The sequence below is a fragment of the Pygocentrus nattereri genome, chromosome 3 (genome assembly GCF_015220715.1).
Source record: "Pygocentrus nattereri isolate fPygNat1 chromosome 3, fPygNat1.pri, whole genome shotgun sequence".
NCBI lineage: Eukaryota > Metazoa > Chordata > Actinopteri > Characiformes > Serrasalmidae > Pygocentrus > Pygocentrus nattereri.
In genome coordinates, this window is record NC_051213.1 from 26285563 (window position 1) to 26302020 (window position 16458).

Genomic DNA, 16458 nt, shown 5'->3' on the forward strand with positions numbered 1-16458 from the left:
CAGGTGGATGGGAGTATTTTAAATATTTTATGTGATGTTAGAATAGAATAGCATAGAATAGAATAGAATAGCATTTACAACCATTTCTCACTGTGTTTGCACACTATGAAATTAGACCTCTGCATTTAACCCATCAGTGCAGTGAAACACCCACATACATGCACGCTAGTGAACACACACACTACGGGGCAGTGAGCACACTTGCCCGGAGCAGTGGGCAGCCCTATTCACAGCGCCCGAGGAGCAATTGGGGGTTAGGTACCTTGCTCATGGGCACTTCAGTCATGGACTGTCAGCTGAGGGGATCGAACCAGTAACCTTCCAGTCGCAGGGCTTGTTCCCTATCCAGCCCACAACTGCCCCCTGTTTTTAAACGGCTTAATCAAGGCGCCCTTGATCATGCATGTGCGTGGTGCTTGAGGAGACAGGGATGTCAAACAGCAGCAATCATAGAAAACTTTGGGGTTAAGTGTCTTTTTCAGGGCTGCAGTCCATTCTGATGATGTTCTGTCTGGGATTCACATCAACGCCCAGGCATTTTCCCACTAGTGTTATACCTTTCACACCTCGCTTCTCGTGTTTGGATAGGAAAGCTACCTGTTTGATTCCTGACCAACTGCATGATTCATTACAAAAGAGCATAATTAGTGCACTGCAGTATGGGAAATGCTGAATTAAAATCATGTTTTATAAATGTGGCGCTACTAGTTTCTTTTTTGACTGTTCCTGCTTATCAAATATCAAAATAAATGTAGCGTCAGATTGTGCTATGTGAAGAATTGTGACATATTTTTGCCATATTGTCTGCCTTTGCTGTAGTGTGTATATTTCCTGGGTAATGTTTTTTTGATCAGCATTTTCTAGACACTAGTGTGAACTCAACTAGAACCTGCCAGTAGGACCGCACAATGTACCATATTACAGACTGACACATACAGACTGACATATCACTATTGCAGAGTGAATTGTAACATAATTAACAAATTATTGGAGAACCATTGATGTAGCATGACTGGAGATTGTCCTGCATTATTTTGGCCAAAAAGATTTTTTGTTTTTTGGATCATTTGAATTTATTAGGCTTCAGTTATATAGGAACATTTAGAAGTGCACAGATGTGTACGTTTAAAACAACTTACATGCAAAAATAAGCTGGGCATACAGACATGTTTAAGAACTGGCAAAATATGCATGTAAGATCATTTAAAGCAAAGAATAAAAAAGTCTGGAAACCATTTTCAGATTAAGCAAATCAGAATTTGTTTAGTACTTTATTTGTTTAGTAACTACTTTAAGAGGTTTTTCATGTCTAGTATGGTAGAGATTTTAGCAACTAGTGCTAATGCCTATTAACACTGAAGCAAATCAGAACAGTGTTAAATACTGAAGAAGAGGTTATTAGATGAGGTTTTTCATCAAATTTTAGTGAAACAATGTAAAGAATATTTATATATATTTATTCACAAAGCGTTCTGGATTGGGAATGTGAGCACTGCACAGTTCTGTTCAATCGGACTGATTTATCAAACTATCAACAAATAAGATGAGTAGAGGGAACATTTCTTCTTTAACAATATTTAAAACTGAACACCATGCCTGTTACTAGTTTTGACATTGAGCTGTGAGTTAGTCTTCAGTCAAAAGGTTTGGGCTTCAAGAATGAAATAAATCAGCACCAGGTGATCAGGATAACATATGTCAGGCAATATATATTCCACAGCAACACCTTTCCAACATGTCTTAGCTTGTGATGGTGATTGGTCAGTCATAATGTTTCAAACGGTCAGTTGCTGATACATATGTAAGCAAGCAGATGCCTGAAATAACACGTGTAGACACACATGCAGATACCTTCATGATTGAATTAGCAGCAAGAAGCATTAAGGCCTACTGTGCATCAAGATCTTCTCCATTTTTAAATTTTTTTCAGTTCACGTTCAGAAGAAAGCAGCGTTTGTTGTAAATAACAATAAGTCATGGCCCGAACAGTGTTGGACAGCGGGGGCTGAGCTTTCTTGCACTTCTTGCATGCAGAGCTAGAGCTGTGCGTGTCTTCAGCAGCACTGAATGAGTAGCGTCTTTTCATGCTCAGGCCCTTTGGATCTTTCCTCTCATTAAAAGGCCTTCAGTGCTGCACTGAGTGGGAAAAAGTCTCAAACACTTGCTGTCAGTGTTTGCTGTCAGTGCCAGATCCCAGTTGAAATTCCCCCTGCCCCTACCCCTCTGGCACATAGTGGCAAGAAGTGTGTCTGTCCATGCTTTGTGTACTGCAGTGTTTACCAGTCTGTGCTGTGCTATTCAGGGCAGAGCTTGAGTCTCCTGTATTGTTCTGTAAAAGCTGTGTCTGGAGTGTGTGTGTGTGTGTGTGTGTGTGTGTGTGTGTGTGTGTGTGTGTGTGTGTCTGCATGTGTCTGACACTGTTGTTTGTGAGCAGTGGTGGATGGTGGGAATATTTTCCCCAGTGGTCTCCTGCTGAAGCGTAGTCTGTTTTCATCTCCTGCGGCCAGTCAGAAGTTCCACAATGCTTGCGCTGGCATCCAGCATTCACTAACCCAGCAGTCTGTCTGCTCACCCAGCCAGCTCTATGAGTGTGGCTACAAATTCCTCTGCTTGTTTTCCAGTTAACATGACAAATTACAATCCACTGTTCAAATGTTTGGAGTTACTTTTCATTTTGATCATTTTTCTTTTTTATAAAATAATAACTTATACAGCAAGGATTTATATATTATGAACTAGATATCAAAATGTGTTTTAACATTCTATATTTCAATATTTGCATATTTTGGAGACAATTAAGAAGTTATTAACTGAATATAGTGTTATTATACAGTCACATGCAAAAGTTTGAACATCTCGGTCAAATGATACATATTTTGTTGATTTTTGAAGTGAAAATAAGTACATGTGCTCTACAGGGAACAAACTTATATATGGCTGTTTATTTGCTGAGATTACAAATTGTGATTTGATCAGGGCCACCTAAACGTTTGCATACAACTTTTCCAGACGCTGGCTACATGGTAAGAGGTATATTTATGATAAAATTATTATCTGCCTTGAGATTTGATAACCACTTTTGAAATACAAGGCATTCCGATATTCAAGGTTTTAATTCTTGATGTTGTACAGCTTTTAGAATCTGGACACATCTACATTTCTTACAGCTTCCTTATAATTATTTAAAACAACATAGAAGAGGACTATCTACACAGTGATTGTGAACTATTGGGCTGTAACGATACAAGCTCAAGACAATTTTTAATTTTGAGGTCAAGATTCAATTTTGGTTTAAATTAGTCAAGTGTTAAAAATGTCTTAATTGTACTGAGCTTTGCTGTTATATTATAAAATCGTCCATGAGTCCAACATGAGAGGATGAAGGTGTGCTCTAATCTCTTTTCAGTCACTTTGAGGGAACATCCCCTGGTTAGACTATTAAAGACAGGTATAAGGATAAGCCAATAAAGCCAAAAAAAGGAACAATAAATGCAGCGATATCTGAAGCTCTTGGCAAGTGACCATTATCACCACCGGCCACCCACACCAGGCAAGAAACCACATTCAGCAGCAAAAAAAAGAAGTGACATAAATAGAAAAAAGATATTAGTGTTGCTTTTCACCAAAGGGGTGAGTTTGATCCTCAACTCACAGCTTTTCTTCTAGACTCTTAAAGAAGAGGAGGAGTAAATGGCAGAGGAGGGACTGTGCATTCCCTTGTTTCTTATGATGGGGTGGACACCACCACTTTTTGGTGATATGATGCTCCCTATTTGTTTGGAGTGTGCAGTATGAACTTGACACATTGCGTCATCTTACATATTGCTTCTTCAAACAATGCCTAGTCTGACCTAAATTACAACAGACATTAGTTCAGCTTGTTTTTTTGGTGGAAATTAAAAACGAGGAAAGTCCAGTGGGGATGTCTTGTAAGAACATGCTTTTTCCCTTCAAAGTATCTGCAAGTTTAGAAGATCAAGGACATATTTTCTTCAACCTCCACATTGAAGATATCATTCAACAGCACTTATGCATGAATAGACAATCACCCACACTCTGAATCTTTTGGATCAAGAGCTTCAAACACCTTTAGTTCCAAAGGATAATCATGCTATTGGTCAGTCATTGCCAGCTGCTGTTGGTGGTGCATGTCTCTGATTCATCCTCATCTTACGTAGCCAGTAGGGATAATTTATGTCCCTTGTACAGCTGTCTTCTTAGATATAGGACATCCATTTGCAGTGCTATTGATTATTTTCCACTAGCTATATTTATGTGAGATGTTTAGACAGAAGGCAGTATGTCTCTGCACTGTATAGCACATCAGTGTGTTCTCATACAGCTGCCTGCATTTACAGTGAGTGGCAATAATTTATAGTATGAAAAGTTCTGCTCTGGTTTTGTCCAACCTTGCAGCTTTATTTAGAACGATTTTCTCTCAGCTGTTATGTGTCCAGTAACTAGAGAATAGGCTACAATAAATAGATACTTGAGCTATATGATATGGACAAAAATATGATGTCCTGTTAAGTTCCATTGACAGTGATGTGTGTGGTGTGTGCCAAATTACAATAGAAATGTGCAGTGTCTCTGACTCTTTTTACATTCTCTGTTTTCTGAGTGTATACTCAAAGTAAAAGTCATGAGATATATAAACCTCCTACAAGACGGACTACAAGTATTGAATGTATTGTTTATTTCAAACATCCAGCAAAGCTTGTAGATTCTCCTAATAACATACTTCAAATAACTTTTCCATTTTTACTTATCCACGTATGTCTGGCAGGGCAGATCAGTATTAGCTTAATCCCTTTTTACTGCAAATGGTTAATTTGGCAAGTGATTACTAGTTTATAAAATGTGGATTTAAATACTACACAAGTGGTCATTTGCCAAAACTATTCATATTTTTAGATGTCTTATTCAATATTTAAATAATTATAAATAATATTAAATAATAATAATAATATTCAAATATATTTATAAATATAAGTAAATATAATGTATTAAAAGATAAATAGTATACTGAAATTATTTACTTTAGTTTTATCTGCCTTGAGATTTGATCTCCACTTTTGAATTGTGGTGAATTTTTAATTCTATTATAATGTCATTTTTGATAATGTACAGCTTTCTCAACTGTTTTAGGATTTTGTAAAGCTCTATAATTCGGGACACATCTGTAATTTCTACATTTACATCTTTCTATCCTATGAAGTGTCTGAAAGCATTGAGCTTGTACAGGACTGTTAGAATCATTTTCTATACGTATCTGCAACCCAGTTGCTTTTATATTGTTGAAAACACTGATTCCAAACTTGTGTTTGTTAGTCTTAGTCTCTAGTCTCATAAAACATTACAGGAGAAGACTCAGAGCTGTTATTTTTGGAAAGTGAGGATGCACCGTGTATTTAATGAAGTGATTGTGGCACACAGATTTGAGAAAAATATTTCCTGATAAGATATAGAGTTTTTGTTCAATCATTGTACTTTAAATAAATAGATTGTTGTTTCTTTGTTTGTTTCAAAACAAACTTTGTTTCAAAAGATCAAAAGGATCATCAGAAAGGAATGTTTTTACTGCCAATTTTGATCATGTTTACAAGTGCCAATATTTGTGTGGGAAACTGTATACGCACACACACACACACACACACACACACACACACACACACACAGAAAATAGGTAATGTAAAGAAACATGATTGACTCTCAGCCTTGTCTTACCGGCTTAGGTGTCGGTCAGAAGGATGTAATTAAATCTCAAACTGTAATTAACGCTTAGTCATAGATCTTTCCTGATCGACATCTTAATTTGCTGATACCGGTTTGTCAAATAATTAGCCTGCAGAGAAAGAGGTCCTTAAAGCTGTTGTATCAGCTAATGCTCAGCAGATGGCACTGTTTCCAAGCTAACCTGTCCTTTTCATGGTGGAGGATTCTCTTATGCTTGGGTCATATACTGCTGTTATACATTCCCTCCACTAAAATCTCTGTAAGGAACCTGCCCAGGTCCTGTTTTACCACCTCTTTCAGTTCACAAACAAGCAGATTACTTTGAAAGCTGCAAAATTCAGTAGAAACAGCTAGACATAAGCGTTTGTTTGACATGGTCAGTACTGTAAACTAAATTGCAAACTAATGTTTGGTTTGTTTGTGTTTTTGTCTTTTGTAGGTGAGTTCCTGACATTTCTTACCATTTTACAGTCCTAAAGAGGTGACCATGCAAGATCTACTCGACTAGGTGTACCACAAGTCTTGCAAGTACTGCAGAATGCAATAACTCTCATGGGCACGTCATGTTAGCTTAAAACACTACCACAAATCAATCACCTTATCACAAAACCCACTCCCAGACCAACTGTAAGTAATTTGTGAAAACTGTCTTTGTCAGTTGATCCATTTTTTATGTGTTCACATTGCCTGCTTTGTACATGGATAAGATTTATATAACTGAAGGAAGAACAAAGACATTTGAGATGTTAAGTGCTCTCTAATGTGCTATCCAGCCCTCTTACAAAGATTGAGAACTGAAAAAGATGGTTACGTTAAACATGGTAAGTCATCTGAAACAAATCTAGAGAGTGAGTCATATGAACTGCATCTATATTTGAGAACAAAGTTATGTGACTGCAGTTCACTGCACAGACCAGAAACCTGGTTGTGCCTGAATGCTCCAGAACCAGACCAATCCTCCCATAGAGACTTAGACATGCACACTCACAATAAAGGCGTAAATCAATCTGACAACTCCTTGCGGGTGGGGGTGTGTTAGTGGAGAGACTTAAAAGAATTTCAGTTCTTCTGTCGAACTGGAGGGAGCCTTGACTTGCCCTTGTGGACACCTCAAACTTCTCTGGAATGTAATGCAGCTCAGTGTATTCGGTGACCTACAGAGGTTCTTTCACACCTGGGTTAAAGGCCCAAGCCAGGGCTTAATCCCCTAGAAAAAACATTACCTCATTTTAAGGAGGTTTCTCATTTCCAAGTTGTGGACATTAAGTAGAAACATTTGTCTTTTTGCCTCAAGTTTCTGCAAAGCTGAAAGTTGAAGTACTGACTTCCTTTTTTTATTTTTAATGTCACCAAGTGATTGTGTTTTCAGAATATTTTCTATAGCAGCGATAGTACTGTGTGAAAGTAAAAGACCAGGCTTAGTATATTTAATTTCCAGTCAAAAAGCTCTTTAAGGAAAAGTTATTCATTTTTCAGCATTTTATATCAAATGTATCACATGTATTTAGATTTTTATTTTGACTGCAAATTATATTTTTCTATGTTTATTATCAAAGTATTTGTTGATTGTGTCTACAATTTTGCTTTATTACAGCTTCCATTCTTTTTAGAGGATGTTTTTGTACACAGTCTTAGAAACTGGTTGCATTCTACATAGGGAGAGCAGGTGGCATAGCACTGGCTCACATCCAGACACATGAGATCTAATTTCTGGGGTTGCTTGTCCTTTGTTCTGAGAACACCAGCATTTTATTATCTAGTTCTTTTTCTCAGTAATGGCTAGCTGACAGCTAAACATCTTTTCAGACCCATAGTGTTCATTTGTCTCCTCCCCTCACAATGGAAGGACGAATAGAAACACCAGTGGATTTTTTCAGATCTGAAGCGAGAGTGGAGCTTGATTTTCTCTCCCAAAAATGAAAGATTTAAGTACTGATTATGTGATGATGATAACAGTTTTGGTTACCAAGTCTTACCCTGTAGTTAGGAGTCCCACTTTCTGTATATCTTATAATTATGTTTAACTTGAGGTTTGGAAACTCCTGTTTTTGCACTTAATTTACTTTGTATTTCCCCTTTCTTATGCAAATTGGTTCTTGTGCACGGTATTGTGTAAGCAAAATATTAAGCATTCCGTTTTTGCATAGCGTGGGCAGTGTTGTATGTGAATGCACTCTGGTTCTTAGAGCTTTAAAGACCTTTGTTCCCAAGGCTAGTTTTCAACTGATACATAGTTAAGCCTCACCTCCGGGTATACACTTTACTCCATCCACAGAACATAAAGAGCTTTGGGTGCGGCACTGCAAACAGTTGAAAGCTACATCAACTGAGTAGCTATTACATATTTAAATGGTATGCCTGTATAGGGAGAGCAGGTGGCATAGCTCTGGCTCACATCCAGTCTCATAATAGGTTGTGTGAAGGCAGGTTGTGAATACAGGAAAAAAGGAAGATGGCAGAAAGAGAAAACCGTACTCCAAATGTGGTGTCATCCAACATGCAAAACACTTGTGCTGCCATAGAGTCTGATATGTCTGTGAAGCTTGGTAAAACTGATTAAATGATTATGTCTGGTTTGCATGGCTCTTGCCTGAGGGAGAGGTAGTGTGTGCTCTTTTTTGGGTGGAGTTTGTCAGTTGTTTTATGCAGCCATTTCTTCCTTATATTCTGTACTGCAGCCAAAAGAACTGGCACACACACACTGCCAGGTCAAACTGAATATGATAATGAGAGATCTGCCTTGCAAGATATCAATGGATCTATTATTTAATTGTGAAGATCGTTGACTTTGATGTAATGGGCCAGGAAGCCCTTGAGCAGCACATAGTGCAATACATGGGCATGTACTGGATTGTTTAATTGTTCAAGTTCAATTTCATGTTCCTGTTTGGCACACATCAATGCTGGTGTTTGTCAGAGCTACATTGGCAGAGAAACCAAAAGCTGTTGATTTTTGTTTCAGAAACATTCTTTAGAAAGATTATTCTGTTATGTTGCCTGTTAGATAAGAGGTATCTGTCCCCTCCATTATTGACTTTAACAAACCAGTTCGGCCCTGGGCTGGGCCACTACACAGATGGATCATAATCCTATCCTTTCCATTGTTTGGAATGGCTTTACAACCCAGGGCAGAGTATTACACAGGGAAGTGTAAAACCGGTGGAAACTGACTCTGCCCAGTGATTACACCAAAACATTATGGCATCTGCATGAATAGATGCCCAGGGTGCTAGCTGCGTGAAAAAAACTTCAAAAGGATGCAGCTCAGCTTGGAACATCAGACCATAGAAGACTCCAGATCTTGCTTGTGCCGTGTAATTTCTGTGGGGAATTATTGACGCCCATCGAGGCTGTATCTAGAGCTTTCACCACACCCATGTGCTGTATTGTGTGATGAGCCTAGCTGCAAAATGAGGCCCGTTAATTTGCTCTCTCCAATAACACTGGGTGTTCTTCCAAGGTGTCTCAGTGGCAATCGAGTGAACCTAAAGAAGCTGCCTTTATCACTGAAAAGATAAACTGTTTTTTGGAATTTGTGAAATGCAGGGCTGGGTTAGAATGCTCTGCAGTGAATTGCTCTTTCTTTGACATGGGTGAGGTTTTGGAATTAATCGGTTTGGAAGAACTTTCACCAGATAACATCAGATTACAGTGCCAGTTTTGGAGGATGAGTCTTATGAGAGGGAGTGGATAGCTGTTTTTCTACATCCCAGAGCTTGAATGTGGGTAGAATGAGTCAGAGGAGCCTCTGAATTTTTACATACACTCACTGGCCACTTTATTAGGTAAATGTTCTGTCAATACTGTTCAGTTGCTTGTTAACACAAATAGCTAATCAGCCAATCACATGGCTGCAACTCAATGCATTTATGCATGTAGAGGTGGTCAAGACAACTTGCTGAAGTGCAAACCGAGGATCAGAATGGGGAAGAAAGGTGATTTAAGTGACTTTGAACGGGGCGTGGTTGTTGCTGCCAGACAGGCTGTTTTGAGTATTTCAGAAACTGCTGATCTACTCAGATTTTCACGCACAACCATCTCTAGGGTTTACAGAGAATGGTCCGAAAAAGGGAAAATATCCAATGAGCGGCAGGTGTGTGGACGAAATTGCCTTGTTGATGTCAGAGGAGAATGGGCAGACTGGTTTGAGATGATAGAAAGGCAACAGTAACCCAAATAACCACTTGTTACAACCAAGGAATGCAGAATACCATCTTTCAACACACAACATGTCGAACCTTGAAAAAGATGGGCTACAGCAGCAGAAGACCACACCGGGTGCCACTCCTGTCAACTAAGAACAGGAAACTGAGACTACAATTCTCACGGGTTCACCGAAACTGGACAATAGAAGATTGGAGAAATATTGCCTGGTCTGACAAGTCTCAATTTCAGCTGCAATATTCAGATGGTAGGGTCAGAATTTGGCGTAAACAACATGAAAGCAGGCATCCATCCTGCGTTGTATCAACGGTTCAGGCTGGTGGTGGTGGTGTAATGGTGTGGGGGATATTTTCTTGGTACACTTTGGGCCCCTTAGTACCAATACAGCATCGTTTAAATGCCACAGCCTACCTGAGTATTGTTGCTGACCATGTCCATCCCATTATGACGACAGTGTACCCATCTTCTGATGGCTACTTCCAGCAGGATAATGCACTCAAACTGGTTTCTTGAACATGACAATGAGTTCACTGTACTCCAATGGTCTCCACAGTCACCAGATCTCAGTCCAATAGAGCACCTTTGGGATGTGGTGGAGCAGGGGATTCGCATCATAGATGCGCAGCCGACAAATCTGCAGCAAATCTGTCAAATAGCTTGAAAAACTTGCACAAAACAACTTTAGAGTGAAAATTTAATATCAGTGAAAAACTCAGGATACTCACATATGATTAACTTGTTTCTCTGATATTAAATTTTCACTTTAAGTTTGTTTTGTGCAAATTTTTCAAGCTATTTGACACGACTTGTTGCACAAGCTGTGGGATGGAAAACTGAAATATTTAGATACAGCAGATTAAAATCAAGGTGAAATAGAGTGGACCAGGTTGGTACACCTTGGTGAAGCTAATATCAGAGTAAAACACTAAAACACTACAAAACACTACAAGGATTATACTCTTTTTTTCATGTTCTTTGGGTTTAAAATGAACTAACATTGAAAGCATGTAGGCCTTAAGGCATCAGCAGATCATGTGTCCAATTCTGCAGAATTCAGTTACAACAATAAACTGACACGCCTCCCTGCTTCAGTGTATTATCAGTGTGAACATATGTAATAATGAAATTGGGTGTAATGATAGCAGTCTTAACGGGGCATTGTAGTTTAAAAGTAGCATTTAATATGTTTTTACATGTTATGTAATATTCTGTAGTACAGCACTGCGTCCCTTAGCCTCGGTTTGCCAGAGTTTACAATTTTGCATCCATTATATGTTTTGGTCTGTCAGCATTGTCTCACTACAATATCCAGAATGTATTACACAAATGCATCATGCAACTATTGGGAACACAGAGGCTAATAAATATAGCTATGATAATCGGCTTCTTTTTCTTGCATTAGCCAGCTAGCAGGAAAAAAACAGCCATCACTCATGTATCATCAGAAGTGGGGATTCCTAGTCTGCAAACCAGAAAATCTTGCTCTGAAGCCTACTGTGGCACCTCTGTAGGATGCAGGTAAACATGTTTAAAGCTGAGGTAGTGGTGGTTACATTTCTCATTTTGGCTGAAATGTCTGTTAAAACACTAATAAAAATGTCAGTCAGATCTCTACCACCTTTTAATGTGATGGCATGTCCACACAGTTCAGGATTTACTCAAGCTCAATATACATACACTCACCAGCCACTTTATTAGGTACACCTTGCTAGTAAAAAGGTTGGACCTCCTTTTGCCTTCATAACTGCCTTAATTCTTCATGGCATACTTTCAACAAGGTGTTGGAAACATTTCTTTTATCTATCAGGAGGTCAGAACAGTGTTGACCTTAGAATGGGCGTGTCAACATTGTTCTCACCTCCTGATAGATAAAAGGGCATTGCTGGAGGATGTTTTTTAGAGCAGTTGGTAGTAGAAATAAAGTTGGTAGTCCTTCCAAATGCAGTTGGTAGTAGGAATAAAGTATGCTTTGGGTTTTTAATATTGTTATGTGTTTCTTCTGGCTGTCTCAACTATCAACACTAGCTCATTTACCTGCCCAGGGTTCCCTGTATTGTGTGTTTACAGGTGTTGTTTATTTTTCCACAACAGTGCAATTAGTTCATTTTGTTGTGTGGTTTCTTCTTGAGTTCTTCTCTCCAGTAGAGGCGTTTGTGTGGGTGTGGCTATGAGATCTGCTGCGATCGTATAAGCAGTAAAAAGCAGCTTTTGATGAACTTGTGGTGTCTGCCTCTAAATCTGTTGAGCCTTAGAATATTAATAGCTTTTGTTTGTGCATCTTGAAGATGATTATCTATAGTAATATGATAATAGTTTATAAAATAATATTGTATATTTAGATAATAATAATTGAAAATGAATAGTTTGTTTGATGTTATAGACTATAACATATAGTTCATATAATATGGTTTTGGTTAGTCAGGCACAGATTTCAGTGTTCATTCAACTAAAAAGTAAGAGAAAAAATCGGTTTGTGTACAGTAGCTATTACAATGAGTCCATCGGACAGAGCCCTCTTGTGGCTTATCCAGCCTGTGAGCGATGCAAAAATAGGAGCTCCTCAATAAAGAGAGGTGCTTGTCCATAGCCTGCAGAGAGATAAGGGCGTAGAACGTTTCATTATTTGTAAGGGAGGGAAGAAACCTCACTGAAACGCAACAGAGCTTTATTTCAAACTGCAGTTCTTCCTGTTCTTTTTTTTTCACTCCGGGGGAAAGAATGCAACTGATTCATTCGCTCCAGATGGGGAGCTTTGTCATAAATCACTTAATGCTCTGTGTGAATGTTTGTGTGCGTGTGTGTTTGTGTTTGTGTGCACACGTGTGAGCGAATGTACGAGAATGATTTAATTCTGGTGTAGGCATACGTGCGAGTGCGTGCGTTTCTTTGACTGTATGCGTGTGCCCTCATGAGCATTTCTGTGTGTTCCAGCAGAGTGAAGAATGTGTTTGTTGGTTCTCTGAATGCTCACCTAATAATAAAGCGTCAGGTTTGAGATGCAGATTTACAGGGTCGCTGCTCGTAAGCCATGGCTATCCTGTGTCAGTTTTGCTTTGTGGTTGCTAGGGGTTACGGCAGTGCTCCCCCTGACCACAGTCCAGGGCAGGTGGTGTGTTTGCTCAGCCAGCGGTTTGTGACTCATGTTCCCATAGCAACCAGAGGAGCTGGCTGACCACACCCAGTTGTGGCTTTGTACTTGCTGACTCACTGGCCAAACATTTTAAGAGTTCCGTAGTGTTTTTTTCTCACACCACTGCTACTTCTCTGCACTTCACTTGTTTTAGCACGTTTGCTTTTACATGTCAGTGACACTTTTGTATAGCCTGGTTTTATTTTGCTGTGATATCTGAGCCTGGTACCTGTTGACTCAGTGCTAAGTAAACAACACTGGTCTGCTCTTTTTGTCTCTGGGTGGCGCAAATGGCCTGATCCCACACCAGTCGCCTGGTATTCCCCACCACTGCCAGCCATTTTCTGCCCTGTCTGCCTTCTCAGCCACACATTTGCCAAAGACCACAGTGACTGTAAAATGGAGACAAAGATAATAGAAGCTTTGCAGTCTGTAATCTAGCAACTTACATTATGTAAACTTAAGTATTATGTTTTACCCTTAGAAGTTGATAGTTATTGCTTTCTTTTTGATGTACTATTCAAATGTAATCATGTAATTCCATATATAATTATCTAGTGGGTTATGCAGTAAATTCTATTTACATTTGCTTTACATTTTTATCAAAAAGCGATGACAAACAAAAAGGGCTTTCTTTCCACAACACAAGACTGTATGCTCAACTACCTTTTTTTCAGATTCAAATACTAGTTAAGCAAAAGTGGGGTATTAGGTGAAGTGTGGCAGATCAATTTCAGTAGAACTCTTTGAGTGCCAAAAGCCACACAAACCTTCAACAATAATTATTGTTCATTTTAATGTAAAACAAATAGAAATGCTAAATATTGCATGCTGTATTATTGCAATGCAGAATTGTTTTCATTAGCCTGGCATCATTTTGGGAGTGATCATAATCAAACTCCTGGAGCATGTAACAAAAGTGTCACTATATTAATTAGTTTATCTAAAAGCTGGATTATGGAAGATTGTTTTCTTAAAATTGAAACAAGTAGTAAGGGGGAAAGAAAACATGGTAAATGCAGTGTCCATGTGCCACTGGAAGGCACTGTGTAATAGTCATTTAAATGTGTGAGATGTCTGGCAGGATTTTGCAAGAGTTTTTCAGGCTTTGTCTTTTTGTATTAATGGCATGCGCACAGGCTCCAATAAAAGGTTTGGTAACCTTCAGGTCTCAAATGCCAAGATGATAATTCATATACATCAGTGGAAGACATGTCCTTCACCAAGTGATTGATAGGGTCCAGAGTACTTGATACGTTGCAGAAGGATGGAAATCTTATATAGTGCAGCTTTAAAAAGTCTCCTTTTCTCCCTATGTAGTTAACTAATTCAGTTAATATAAATGTTGTATTAACTGAGATGTTTAGATTTTGCACTTTCCACAGAATGTCTCAAAGAACTATGAGTGATACCATACTTTTGTCATCGCTGGTGATACCTACAACTTACATTTATGCATTTGACAGATGCTCTTATAAGAATTACAGTTTACTTCTGTTGCTGATGTATGTGAATGTTGTGTCCAGAGTCTTGCGCAAGGACCCTTACTGGTGTGTACACTTGTCTGTGAAAAGTAAAACTTTGTGTGCTCCAGGGACAATGTTGTAAAAATCACAGCAGTGGCTACAAAAGAATATATTATGTTATACGACTACTAATATGTTATTGTAGCATGACTTCTGAGGCTTGTTAGTACAGAATCTGAACAATTTCCCTAATTTATTGCTGAAGTCGACATTAGCCCTTGGACAATGCAACTGATGGAGTATGCTGAAACAAAACTGATTCTTTGGTACTCCACCTAGTAGAAACAATGTAATGTCACCCTGCCCTTTCAGCCTTATTTATGGTGACAGCCTACTTTTGGATAGATAGATTTATTGATCTAGAAAGAAATGTTAGTAGGTCTTTGCATGGTTGAATGTGAGCTCCCTCCTCAACCACATATCTTCCAAATGTGACCATATATAACATCTAAATGTAGATGCATTACACAGATGTTCATGGCATACCAAATGAGAAACACCTGGGGTGCACTTTCTTTTCCACTTTGAGAACTTGTTTTCTGAGAGTATTAGCTGTGTTTTCACTCCTTAAAAAGAAAAGAATACACTCCATTAAATACAGAAACTATGGCTGTAGTAAATCAGTAGCCAGAGTGTGTGGTTGCTAGAGTGAAGACATTCGTGCCTGTAAAACTTTTTCCTGTGCCAGGGACTTCATTGTCCCAGAAGTCACAAAGTATGGTCACTTAAAGTGGCATGCTCTGGGACAGCAGGGTTTAGTTTAAAGCTGCAGTTCTAAATTAATTGCGAGCCATTCCATGACTGTTAAAAAGATTCATGTGAGAGACACCATTGGCCTATCGCTGCTCCACCTTGGAATAGTGCACTAGTGCGCTACACAGTTGGCTTATCCATACTTCACCTCAGAATCGTGCATTAAAATTTTTCATTACGTTGAATAGGATTTTTGTCAGCTGTCCAACCTGAAACCAATTGGTACAAAAGATTACAATTGAGTGGAGTATGTATTGTTGGTTATTTGCATCATGGTTCCCAAGCAGTGTTTGGGTTGCAAAGTATTCTGAGAGATCCTCTGAATCCCCTTTGTGCTCATTGTCTCTCACTTTCTCTTTCACACCCCAGCAATGAACTTTGTCTCAATCACTACACACTAAATTGGGTAGTGCCTGTGAATAAGGGAATCAGTGTTTGTGCCGGAGAGTTACTAGAACAATGTGATGGCGCTAGTAGATGTATGGACTGTGGGAGAATAGGAGGGGATAGGGGGACTCTGTGTTGGCCTGGGCAGATTTATGGAGTTCATGCCGTTATGTGTTTGTGGGCAGAGGATGAAAAGAAGCTTTTGTTCCTTCCAAGTTTGCCCCCACCTGCCCCCAGTTCTCTTCTTCTCCCATCCCACAGGATATGGGAACGATAGATTTCAGACAGGGTAGTAGGAGTGGACTGGTACCGTCCGTACAGGGCACGGTTGGTGGTGGTGGTGGTGGTGGTGGTATTGGAGTGGACAGAGTGTTTGCCCAGGCCCTTTGATGCACAAAGCAGCTAAAGCTTTTTGAGCATGGGTGATGTTCTGGGGGACCGCTTCTGGCGCAGCAGCAAAAAAGGTAGGTGAAAGATGTGGACTATGATCTGGTATTGGCCTTTGTTGACTTTCTGTAGCAATTTATGGTAGTGTCTTTCTGTTGTGTGGATAACTAAAGGGTAGGGGCAACATTTTCAACACCTTTTCTAATTTATGCAAAAAATCCTCACTCTTGATGCCCTTCAGAATTCCAAATGTTCTTGCAGATTAAGGCAGTAGTTTTGCAAAATATGCAACATAAAGAATTTTTTCCTTAGTCCAAATCACTAAGCTAAGAGTTCTTTGGTGCATGAACTTGTGTCTTTAATTTTGCACTGGTG

At 39.1% G+C, this 16458-nt stretch overlaps 1 protein-coding gene across 7 annotated transcripts in view; it reads left to right on the forward strand.

Annotated features, from left to right (window-relative positions):
* Window positions 1-16458, forward strand: part of plecb (plectin b) — a 157909-nt gene that overhangs the window by 60669 nt on the left and 80782 nt on the right. The gene's annotated exons all lie outside the window — the stretch shown is intronic.